Source organism: Numenius arquata, chromosome 7 (assembly GCF_964106895.1).
Source record: "Numenius arquata chromosome 7, bNumArq3.hap1.1, whole genome shotgun sequence".
NCBI lineage: Eukaryota > Metazoa > Chordata > Aves > Charadriiformes > Scolopacidae > Numenius > Numenius arquata.
This window is the reverse complement of record NC_133582.1, coordinates 57418507-57431462: the sequence shown is the minus strand read 5'-3', so window position 1 is coordinate 57431462 and position 12956 is coordinate 57418507. Positions and strand designations below refer to the sequence as shown.

Genomic DNA, 12956 nt, shown 5'->3' with positions numbered 1-12956 from the left:
GCCATTGAGAAGTGCTTTTTAACATGCATATGCAGTGAATTATGATGAGTAGTCTGGAAAAATCATTTTCCTAATCGAGTAGCTGTTAGGAATTCCATTTTTTTTTTAAACAGAAGCATAAAACTGGAGGAAATCTCCACAGTCCTCTAGTTCAAACCCTTGCTCCTGAGCTACCCCACAAACAAGATGATTGCTGAAAAATTGGAGTACCATTACTATGGCAACATGGACCATAACACTAACTAAACCTTGCTTCTCGCAACGAGACATGGAGACAGACCCTCCATTCTCCTAGGACTCCCAGGTTCTAGGCTTCTACCCAGCCTACCTTAAATTCAGCTTTCTTGAGCATAATTAACCAAACCCCACATTGTTTACATACACTCAAACATACTAGAATAAGGTACCAAAATACGTTCTGAGATACGGCATAATTAATTTACATGCCACAAAGAGAATATATTTTAAAATGACAGTGTTTTCTTTAAAGACCATGATTGTGGAATATCAAAAGGATGGAATAAATCAAAATAATACAAGGTAAAAAAAAATACCAAACAGACCACCAACAAAAAGCCCTATTCACCTAAAAGCTCAGCACGAGGTAGAACCTTTCCTCTATTCCAAGCTTAAGATGAAGCATTCCTCACCACTTTTGCTTTCTTTCAGAAAGTGTGTTCACTTCTCCCAGATCTTCTTACGAAAGATGACAGAGAGACTAAGATCTGTATCTCCAGATCTGGCCAGACACAGCATTCCCTAGAATGTGTTCCCCCACACGGAGCAAAGCATCAGTGGTCCTGTCATCAATCACAGATGCAGCGAAAGGAATAGAAATATGCTTACTTCTAAACCTGATAGCTTGTTGATACTTGAAAAGAGATAAATCACTCCCCGACTATCTCATAAAGAGTGTTCACTTACAATGAAAGCATTAATAATGCCAATAGCATATAAAAAGAGCTACGCAGAAGGCTATTTACCTATCCCAGGGTATGGGAAAGAAAAACTAATACAATGAACAGTTCAAAATCTCCAAGAGGCACAATAAACTTCAAAGCCATAAAACGCTGTTGGAGAAAAATGTGGAATCACACTAAGATCTTGCAAACTGAAGCTGTGAATCCATACACATTCCACTCCTCCGCGGATACTTGCCCCGGGCTACTGTATTTCTGAAAGAAAGTATCTGTGTAGAGATTTACAAATTAACTTCACTCCATTTTCAAAAACTGCCATTCATCATTGCATCGTGTTTTCAATAAGGGGAGTCAAACAAGCTAAAACGCTTCAGCTGAAGCCACTAAGTGTTTGCTAACTTGATACTGATGTCGATTCCAGGGTGGAGAAAAGCCTGGAAATTAAGGATCATGGCAGGCGAATTTCACAAGGATTTTGAAGAGAACACTATTTTCTTTCTGACTTTTAAAACTCCTCTCTGCTACTTGAATTTTTACTAGAGCTTTTTCTTCCTCTTTGCTCACGCTAAAGACGGTGCATTCTAGTTCCTTCTTTACTGACAGATGCTGATAATCTCTAGTGAGCCAGAAAGATCGGAATATCTAGAATATAATCTGCATCGCTGGTACTTTTATTTATATCTGACAATTTAAGCAAAAAAGAACAGTTTTGCAGTTGTTCCCACTTTACCTTTCAATACATCGTGACAAACAGGCACTGTTAACAATACTAAAATATTTTACCCGTCTAGGAAATAACTATGGTTTAGAAAGTGAGACATTCAATCCATTTACAAAAATAATACGCACACCCCATGTTTCTTCGATACAGTGTGCCCTTGTAACTCCTGGTGGGCCTTGAGTGCTCCTGCATGCATGAGCATGCGTAGGAATGTCTTGTTTCAAAATAAACATTAGAAACTTGGGTAATAAATATATAATTATCATCTGGATAAAATCAGATGCCTAAAATCTTATTGCCTCTGAGTATAATTATAGTAATAAAAGTATTGCTGACTGATGAAGAAATGTACTATTTATGCTGCAGGGATTGCAAATCAACACTTCTTTATACTCAGCCAGTTAAAAAATCCAGTCTGCATTATAAAACTTCATTGGTATATAAAATAATTCACCTCTGGACTGTAGTGATTAATCCTTCTGGCTTTCTCTTCCTGTATTATCTCTTTCCTATGATTTATATTATTGTCATGGTAATAAATTCATCAATTCAAGATAATACTTGGTCTTTACTGGATAAAGCATGTTTATATAAAATGCACATTCATTGTCCTAAATCACATCTTTAAGATATCTTTCATATGTAGTAAAACATTGTCTCAGTAGATTAGAGCAAATATTTCCAAACATGTCTACAAAGCACAACCCTCAGAAACCTCCTATCTTATTTTAAAATCATATCTTTAATCTTATTTTGCTCACTATATCCCTGGAGTGAATATTAAAAAAGGCCTATTTTACAGTTGCCAAGTGGGGATACATCATCTGAACTGCAAATTTAAATTTAAATGCTTTAGATCTTCTAGAAGATTAAAAACGTGAGTAGTGTTTTCATCTATATTTATGAAGTACTTATTGAAAGAGTTTCCAAATTCTGTCAGTAGGGGTAGAAGAGCCTTTTCTTATTCAGAGGTGATGTGGCTATTGCAGTGCCTTTCCTGTTGTGGGCAGTGGTCTACACCGAATCGAGCCAGTTCATAATTAATTGTACATCAGGTCACTTTTTGAGAAAATAGAAAGAAAACATACTGTTCACCATATCCATTTTCTATTATAAAACACAAAGATTCACTCAATAAAATACAAAGATTGGGGCTTGGACTAGATGACCTTTAAAGGCCCCTTCCAACCCAAACGATTCTCTGATTCTATGAAATGTCAGAACTCCAGTAATTAAGGTTTCTCTGTGCAGCCTATTTCAGGATACTTTTGCATAAGGCATTTTTTAATACCCTGTGATCTACTCACTTTTTCGCCCGGCAAGACCCATTGGGAACAGACTACTGGAGATGACTAGGACGGGTAAAACGATCATGGACCCCATGATCTACTCTGCCTGTGCCATGAAGAGCTAACTTCACTGCTGCTGCCCTGCTCCCAGCCATTTTTCTTTCTGCCTCCTGCAACGTTCACTCCTGTCTTGCCTTTTTTCTGCCCCTCCAGTTAAGATGTGTGTTTACCCCTTTATCCTCTCTTCTTGACACCAGGTGCCCAAGCTGAGGGGGACTGTGAGCACACAAAAATCATTCTACCCCATCTCAACTATTACACGTTGTACAACAGCACCAAATGGGCGCAATGAGATGCAAAGTATTCCGGGGTAAAAAAAAGAAAAAAAATGGGGAAAAAAAACCAAAACAGAGCCTGTGTGGGGTCTATTCAGAGGCTTTGCTGAAGGGACAGCCACAGGGAAAGCTGGAACCCCGGAACAATAAAGCATGCTCAGCGCAGAGGAATGTCGGAAAATTTCAAGGCTGTACTTTTCACTAGAATCAACAGCGTATGCACAAGAGAGAATGTTTATATAGCTGATCACTTGGCTAAATCTGGATTAATGTTTACAGGAAAAGAGGAAAAGATATTCCTGATATTATGGTGACCCTCCCTACCATGATGACGTTTACCTTCCTCATTAAAGAAAAGTGGGAAAGAATTTAAAATAAAATTTAATTAATTTACTCTATCTCCCGATCCCAGATCATGGCTCAGACTGGAAGCAGTCTCCATCAGCACAGACTCCATCAAGGATGCCTATGAGGGGACAGAAGCGAGGAAGCTGGGACACTTCATGGTGGCTACATAGGAGGTGGCGATAATCTGATACATAAGAAATTACTCCTCATGAACATAAAACCAGGATTTTGCTCCCTTTTCACAAAACACAACGTTAGGACAGGCTACAAGTATTTGGTAAGTAAGTGAACAATCCACACAGCTCAAACCACACTGCATACAGTAAATCTGCTTTCATCTGCGAAGAGAACTATACAAATCAGAACATTCTTTTCTTAATTGGAGAACCATCTTTATGCACAGCCAAAAGAGCTTTACCTAATCTTACCCAACAAAAGCATCCCCTATATTTAAGTAGAAAGCTTTTGGTCAGTTTTACATCAATCTTGTACTTACCTTCGTTACCAAATGAAGTCAAAACCTCGAGACAACATACATTTAGACTAAACACAATGTGTAAGGATATCAACTTGCTTACAGTGCTCACTAAAGCTTCTAGAAATAATAATCATGCTGCTATCAATGATAAAATCATTTTAACACAAATTGCCCATTAGACCAATACCATAGGAGTGTACTAGCCAAGACTAATTAACACCAAAGTATCTAATGATAAAGCTTATGCTATAAATTAGCACACTCTGAACTATTCTGCCCAGTGTTCCCATCCCAAGTGACGTGATCTTTCACATCCCTAATGATCCTGGCAAGCACTATCTTAAATGCAGCTACACTGCTTCTAGACAACACTTCTTACTCACAGGTCTTGCATGGCTACAGCACGTGGGAAACCACCCCAACCCCCAGTTTGAGAAACACTCATATTCTGGATAATTCATAGAATCATAGAATCATAGAATTCCTTGAACATTTTCCAGCATTTCTATCAAATATTGAATAATCTGAATTGATAATTTGAAAAAACACTTTGATGGTTTCACCAGTGCTACTGCTTATTTAGGAAAAACTCTTATTTTAAAATAAATTTCCAGTTCCGTTTTTTCTGTGAAGAAAAAGCTATCTTAGGTCTGCCCCATTGTAGCGCTTTAGTCTGTGATGGACTTTGATCTGAGGCAAGAGTGAACATCATTTTCAAGAGGCAACATGAAGAAAGGTCTTGACTTACAAAATAAGATGTAACTGAACGTTAGTGTGATTTGGGCAGACAACTGGAGGGGAAAAAAAGCTGCTTTTCAATAATAACCCTAAACATTTCTGTATGTCTGTGTGTTTGGAAAGATACTGCTCATGTCCCACTTAACCAAGAATATGTAGGCGGTAATTAGGCACTGAGCCAGCGAGCCTCCAAGCAGTTTCACTTAATGCTGTAATATTAATTAGTACAAAATATGTCCTTGCTGAATAGAAAGGCAGAATGGCCTAATTCATACCAGAAAGAATTAGAAAAGGAAAAAGGTCCAGAGTTAATTACATAACGTTTTTTGCCAAGCAGTGAGAAGCTGCAATAGATGGGTATATAAAATAAATAGGCCTTTCAGATGACCTACATCAAGTCACCGGTGCAAGATGGGTAAAGGGACTCTAACCAACGCTGAAAGAAGGAAAAACCAATAAAGTTTGCTTGCACGTGGAGTGGAGGAGGTTGGATGATCATTTTTTCCACCTCTAATTTCTAACTTTCTATATACGACAAACAAACATTACTAGCCACTGATTTTGTTCAGCGCTGAACCCTCAAATCCATCTCTTTTAGACCAGTTTCAGGCTCTTACAGACAGAGTTACAAGGAGCTGTTGGCACATGGAACCATGCCTGCTCTTCCACAATTAGAAAGTTTCAGCAGCTACTTCCTTACACTGCTGAATTTTATCCCCCGCTCTTATTCTTGGGATGAACTATTTCAGCAAAGAGATTACTTTGTTTAGGGAAATTATTTTATCCAAGTGATAGAAAGCTATGTTGTTCCTGTTCGGGCATGAGAAAGTGGGTGGGCAAGAAACCTTGTAGCAAAGCTTTGACCAGTCAGAGAGAGATGGAATTAAGGAAAATGAAGAAATCATCTGAGTTCACTTGTCCAATTTTTCAAGAAGCTCTAGAAAAATCAGAAATAACATTTGTTGGATGATTCTAGGTAGTGAAATGCACTTTTCTCAATCATCAGGGAAAAAACTGAAAACAAACATCAGGTCACCTAAGTCTTCGGTAGAATGTTAAAAAGCTAAGAGGCTGCACCTGCATACAACTATAATTGTTATCTTTTCCAAATTTTGTATCTTTTGCAAAATCTATGCAAAATTTGCAAAACTACCGTGACATTTGCCTTCTCTTCCTGTGACACACACCAGTAACAGTTATTAGTAAGTTAATCAGCAAAAATCTTCTATCAAATCTTACTTACAAACTCTGAAACACCAGCACGTTTGCTTCAGTTTTTCTCCTGCCCCAACAGAAAGCACCAAGGGCAGACTTTTCCTCAACTTCTGCCACTGCTTTTAGAAACAAAATTCGGGATGTTTCATCTCTGCTCTGGGTAACTGCATCATGTTTTGCCCACTTGTTCCATATTTTACGTAACAAGGAAAACCTCCAAAAGTTATGGCACTATGTAACATATACATCTCGTAGAGGAGGAGGGAAAATGTTTTAATTAAAATTTTTTTCTCAACAGAATGAGGAAAAGGTGCACAAGAAATGGAGCTTCACCCCAACCCAGACAGGGTGATCCTTGAAAGAAGTAATTTACCTTTCACAGAAGGAACTAATACCCCCTATTCCTCCAACAGAGAACCAGAAGAGGGAGGAAGGTTACTCTTGACTTCAGAGGAAAAGGCACATGCTGTCCCTTTTGAAAACACAACAATTTTGGTTCATAAACTCCATGAGCTCGTCATGATAGGCCATAACTCCACTGACTAATCTTTGTGCCTTGAACAAAAGCACAAAGCACACTTTGAGGACAAAAATCTAAATCTGAACTATGGAACCGGTGTCTGATCTAGTCAAAGGAAAAGCTCTGAAGCCATTTTACCTCATTTTGGGTAATGAAAGATCTCACAGGACAGGGAGAAGCTTCTAAAACCACAGAGCTCAGGGAGTGAGTGGAAATAAAGGTTTGTGTGCAGTCAGGCTTACAAAACGTACTTTATTCTACTGCTGTCGTTTAAGTTGAGACCATACGTTATCTCTGTTTCTCAGACGCTTTGCTACAAATTTTGCCTACAAAATGTAACACCTGGTCTGATAAATTTAAGCACAGAACACTGGAATTAAATACACAAGGGAGAGATACTTCAGCACGTATCTTCGGAAGAGTGGAAAAACTGAGTCAAGGAAAAAGTTGAAGGCAGAGGCTCTGCCAAAAATGAGCGTTCAGGCTGCTGCCAGCACCACACAGGTTGAATCAAACCCAAATGTAAACAATCCCATATTTTAAAAGTTTCTGCTTGGTGGAAACTTCAGAGATCAAAACAGTTATAAATCAAGCAGATTTATTTAAGCACATTGTGAAGTAATGGGCTCTGCCTCTCAGTACAAAGTATGACTTTTCTGAGCTGGTGGGAAATTACACTTGGAATACAGTTAAAATATTATTTAGGCGGATGAATAAAATTGGCTTAAGAAAACGACAGCTCAAAGAATGTTTTAAAATCAAATATAATTCGTTCAGACAGCGAATGCTGGAAATTCTATGATGGTGACGTTTTCACCTTTTTCAAATCCAAGCATACAATAGGAAAATGACTTTCAGAAATTACTTCGCAACAAAATTCAGATGCAAATCACTACCCATGGAGGCTTCCTATGACCTACATGTCTTTCTCTGAATTACAGTATTTTTTTTTATAAAATATAAAAGTACCTCATTCTACATCTGTTAATCTTAAATTCATACATTTCCATGTCTTAAGAGAATTTTCACAGTAGAGTTTCAATTTAACTTCAAACACCTATCAACGCTATCCTGAGATATGAACCTGTCTTCATACCCAGATGTTCCAGCACATACTTAGATAAAAGCCAGCAGAAATGTTTAGAGACTTAACATTACTGAGATGAAGTTGCCACAAGATTTTTTCCTGTTATCTTTAAATGCTAAAAAGCAAATAGCTCTCAGCAACCAGAAGCGAGCAGCAGAATGCACTCCGAGTTTGCTCTGGCTTTATCCTTGGTGAAGAGAAACGAGCATTTGTTGGCTCTAAGTGAATTTTTTTGCTTGTTTCTTGCTTGGTGGTTGGTTAGATTAGATGCTGCTTGCGGGAAGGTTTGCGAGAGGCTTGGTGCGAGTATGGGTAAGCAGCGCTGAAGAAGGAAGGAGGTATTTGTACCTTTGCAGGCAGTAATTCAACAGATAAGATGAGGCAAATGGCTAGATGAGAAACCATGGCTGACAAGGGCACGAGAGCATGCTCAGAGCTCACAGACATCAGGGGAGCTCACATGAGAATGCTCCTCTGCCACCTCTCTATAAAGTCAGAGACGCGCGTAAGATGAAAGCAATACTCACACAGCAAGAAGAAAGACACATTGAAGCTGAAAGGTAACTCAGTACGCATGAAATAGGTTGTGCTCAAGATCTCAGAAGGGAAGACTTAGCTAGGACATGAGGTTATGGCTGAAGAAAGAAGAAAAAAAAGCCTGTCTAGACAAGACAAAATTTGCCAACACCTGCTGAATAACAAACCCATGGTGACGGGCCACAAGAGGAGCAGGAAGATAGAATCATAGAATCATAGGACAATAAAGACAAAGTAGAGAAAGAAGAAAGATAATAGGAGAGAAGAGCAAGTGGATGCCTGAAGGAGGCTGTTACCCCATGGAAAGCCCACACTGGAGCAGGCTCCTGGCAGGACCTGTGGCCCCGTGGGGGACCCACACTGAAGCAGTATGTTCCTAAAGGACTGCACCCTGTGGAGGGGACCCACACTGGAGCAATTCGTGACGAACTGCAGCTCGTGGGAAGGACTCACACTGGAGAAGTTTGTGGAGAACCCTCTCCCATGGGAGGGACCCCACGCTGGAGCAAGAAACAGTGTGAGGAGTCCTCCCCCTGAGGAGGAAGGAGCAGCAGAGACAACCTGTGATGAACTGACCACAACCCCCATTCCCCGTCCCCCTGCACCATGGCGGGGGGGAAGAGGTAGAGAAACTGGGAGTGAAGTTGAGGCCAGGAATAAGGGAGGGGTGGGAGGAAGGTGTTTTAAGATTTGGTTTTATTTCTCATTACCCTACTCCGATTTGATTGGTAATAAATTAAACTAATTTCCCCAAATTGACTCTGTTTTGCCTGTGTCAGTAACTACTGAGTGATCTCCCCATCCTTATCTTGACCCAGGAGCCTTTCGCTATATTTCTCTCCCCGGCCTGAGGACGGGAGTGATAGAGTGGCTTTGGTGGGCACCCGGCATCCAGCCAGGGTCAACCCACCACATCAGCATTGCCAGAACGGCTGAACTGGGCTATAAAAGCAAGGAAGATTAAAGACCTTTTTATGAAGACATAACTTCTAAGATAAGTCTACATGACTTAATCATTTTGGCTGACAAAGGTGATGGGAGAACTCTGATTTCTCCAATTATAAGTTCAATAGCTGAAATAAGTCTAAAAAGGTCGTGTGTAAAAGGCATAAAACACTAATCTCCTCATTTTCTGTGCAGCTTGTTAAAACTCCTAGAAGCTGTAATAGCAGAGACAAATTGAGCAACTTTCCGACCTTTCTCTGATAAAAACCTATGCAGTTATTTAATGAAAACCCAAAAGGTTACCAATTATTTTTCTAAAAACCTCATCTTCCTCAGACTGGGACTGAGGTACTGCCCTGCAAAGTTAGTTTGTGAAAATGCTTCATTTAAGTGCCTTTAGTAAAGTTGCCCAGTGGTAATAAATCCAGTAATTTATTTCCTGTTTTGGTTGGGAGAGGAGGAAGAACTGAGGGGAAACAAGGAAAGGCAAGGGAGAGAGAAAGATGGAGAGAGAAAATGAGCAAGTAAATACAAGAGCATGTACACATGCATTCAAGGAAGATGTGCTAAAACCCTGAAAAAATAAAGAATAGCAATCACAATTTGTTGATCGATATGACCCAGCATCAGGCTTCAAAGCATCTACGGGACTCAGCCGCAGCACAGGCAAGCGGCATCGCAGCCTTCCAAGCAAAAGCAAGATTTCCAGGTTTTGCGTTAAATAATTTAACGCTCAAATGTTTATGACCTTTCCTGACTCAAAGCCCCAGGTTTAACCAACATATCGGTAAACTTGAAATTAATATATTTCTTAATTGACTAATGTCCCAGAGATGTGACCTTTTTTTTGATTTCTTGACATGCTCTGAATGGTACAAAACAGATGCAGAAGGCTGGCTTGGTCAAAGGGATTTCAGTTCCAAATAAAAAGCCACCTCCCTGGTTTATTATTTCTGTCTATATTACATAGCAGAAAAAAATACCATTCACACACAGAAGTACTTCTTTGGAACTACTCAGCCTTCTGTCTTTCAAACATTAAATTTAGAACTGATTTTCTGTAGTTAAATAACATAAATATTTCATTGAGAGAAATCTTAAGACAACTCTCCAACACTTTTTATACTGCCATGGAAAAATTACAGAAATATGATATGCTAACAGGCAGTTGTTAAAAACAGTATAACTAAATCTATATTGTAAAACTGTGCTGTATTCAGAAATTTCTGTAAATGTGCTTTCATGAGAGCATCTAACACACAAAAATTTCTGACTATCTAATCAACCAGACAGACCAATGGTTTTGATCATACACTTTTTAAGCAAAGCCTGTTAAGATTTACACACATTCACACAGTAAAATATATGAATGAACAACGAACTGTTGGAGATTTCAGAACAAAACCAAAGACAAAACTATCAAGGTGGGTCAGAAAGTGATCTGTAATTGTTCGTGTGTGTGAAAATACTGACAGACACAATGATTCCTCTCTGTGAAACCATAATCCTTTCACTAAAGGAAATTAATCTGCTTCAAATAATCTCCACCCAACTGCAAAATTCAAATATGAAGATAAACTAAATATTACTGAAAGTACTGAAGATGTGAAAATTCATATACGTAAAAATATCACCTATAAACATTTTATTTCATAAATTCTACTACCATCTTTTGGGGGCATTAAAAGGCAATATGGCCCATTCAGAATACTGTCCTTCATGAGCAATCTAACTATTTTTGTGTGAGCCATTCCCAAGGGAAAAGGACAGGTTTATGTTTGAATTCTTGAGTATCAAGCAAATAGATCCTCCAGTTCTGTATCTTTTATTCACTGAAAATTCCATCAAGAGTTACCTGTAGTTTTATTTTAGAAGTCAGTGTTTGTAAACCTTCTTCATTATGTCAGTTCTACCTATTGCGAAATACGCAGTCACGACTGCATCATTTTAATCAGATTGCAATCATTTGACCAATTCTATGCTGCTTAACAAATTCAGAAGCATGCAGGCGTCGTGGAGGGCTCATTTGTTTTCAACAAGATACCAAACTTTTAGTTTGTGATTTTACTTCGTTTGCCCTTCAGGCTCGTTATCTCACTACTCGTTACACCACCTTCTGCTTTGCCACTTGGATGACTCCATTTGGGGTTGTGATCGCTGTTTTGAGAACCACTGCCTTAATGTCTGCACTTAAGATTATTTTTAAGGAATCTTTGATGAAAAAGAAATCGCAAATGTTTACCTTTTTGGTTTACCAAGTCAGCCAGAAAACACATTTAGGACTAAGTATTTCTTGAGCCATCAAGCACACTGTAGATGGGCCTCTTGCCTTCAAAAAGTCTTAAAGACTACAATAAACGTCCAGTGTGTTTGCATAAGAAATCTCCCACAGTTCAGTTTCCTTTTAGTTTCAAGCAGTTTCATAACAATCATTCTATTGCGTCTTTGGGCTGTGATTTTTCTGGCTGTCACTGAATAGTTCCTTTATCTTAATCAAACAGCAGCTTCAGAGGCAAAAGTATTTGGGGCCACCTTACCCCGGGCAAGCCCTAGCACACATTTGCTGCCCTGACCCAACATTCTGTCACTGCCTCTCTGAAGTAGGATTATAGAACTCTATTAATTTTTAATAGCAAAGCTCTATTAGTATGACTTTCATATTTTAAAAATTTCTGTGGCTTCCTACATCTATCCATGCATGCTTTATTTTGGAGGATAATTGCTCCTTTTTATTCTCTGTAAAAGTACCAAAGTTACTACTGAAACTTCTAGACCAAGATTTTATTACTGCACCCTCTACACGCTTCTGAATTTGCACCCCCACATTAGGAAATGCTGCTTCTATTTTCTTTTTTTATGTGTTTTTACGTATTTTTTTTGTAATTCAGTCATAAGACTATTACTTTAAAAGGGAGAATAGCAGAAAATAGAGAAAAAAGTAATTTTTTGTAAAACAGTACTGTCATATTTAAGTATATAATCATTAACTATCTAAGATATGTTTAAAGATAATGCATGTTTGTGAGATCAAGGCCCAAGTTCAGTATTATTCCATTGCTCAGAACACAGATCAACAAATAACTACCACATGCAGCTGAGGTTCCCTCCCAAATCTTGTAATTTGAATGACATAAACCAATGCTTTTAAAATTAATGTATTTTCAGCCCTGCATGGATGAAATGTCTTGACATTACCTTTTGTATTCTTTGGTTTCTTAGCAACTCTTAACACCCCTTTTACGTAAAACCCTGTTTATTTAAGAATAACTTGGCTTCTTTTTATAGCTTTTCCTCCTAATATTCAGAATTGGCTGTTCTGCATTAAACCCTACTAGACTAACTACTGTTAAAAAAAAAAATCTTATTCTGATACATAATAATACCATACCAGTCGTTGCTATTTTCAAGGTAAAGTATTCATTACATCAAAACACTTGGAACTTAGTACTAACATGGTCATCAACATACGCTGGTCATATCTTCCATAAGAACTGGATTTTCCTCCCTATTTTTAGTTCACTTTGCTTATCAGCTATTTCCTTCAACTCCTCTGAAAACCCCCTAAAATCTAACTCTACAAGTTCAGACTCTGGAATTTACTGAATACTGTTTTCCCCTCTGTGTTTGGAATATGTAAACCATTTCTAACATTGACAAACTGTTTTAGAAAAGAACTGTCTTTAAAAATATTTTCATAAGTGAAATTCAAATCGATTCAAATTTCAGGATGCAAACTAGAGCTGTTACGAAGCAGATCCAATCTTTGTATCAATATCAGTAATTTGGTATTCTATGCATGATGCTTATGAGAGAAATAACTAAT

The 12956-nt window shown here is 38.3% G+C and overlaps 1 protein-coding gene across 1 annotated transcript in view; it reads right to left on the bottom strand.

Moving 5' to 3' along the window:
* The window catches only part of CRPPA (CDP-L-ribitol pyrophosphorylase A), a 117148-nt gene that overhangs the window by 28939 nt on the left and 75253 nt on the right, over positions 1–12956 (bottom strand). The gene's annotated exons all lie outside the window — the stretch shown is intronic.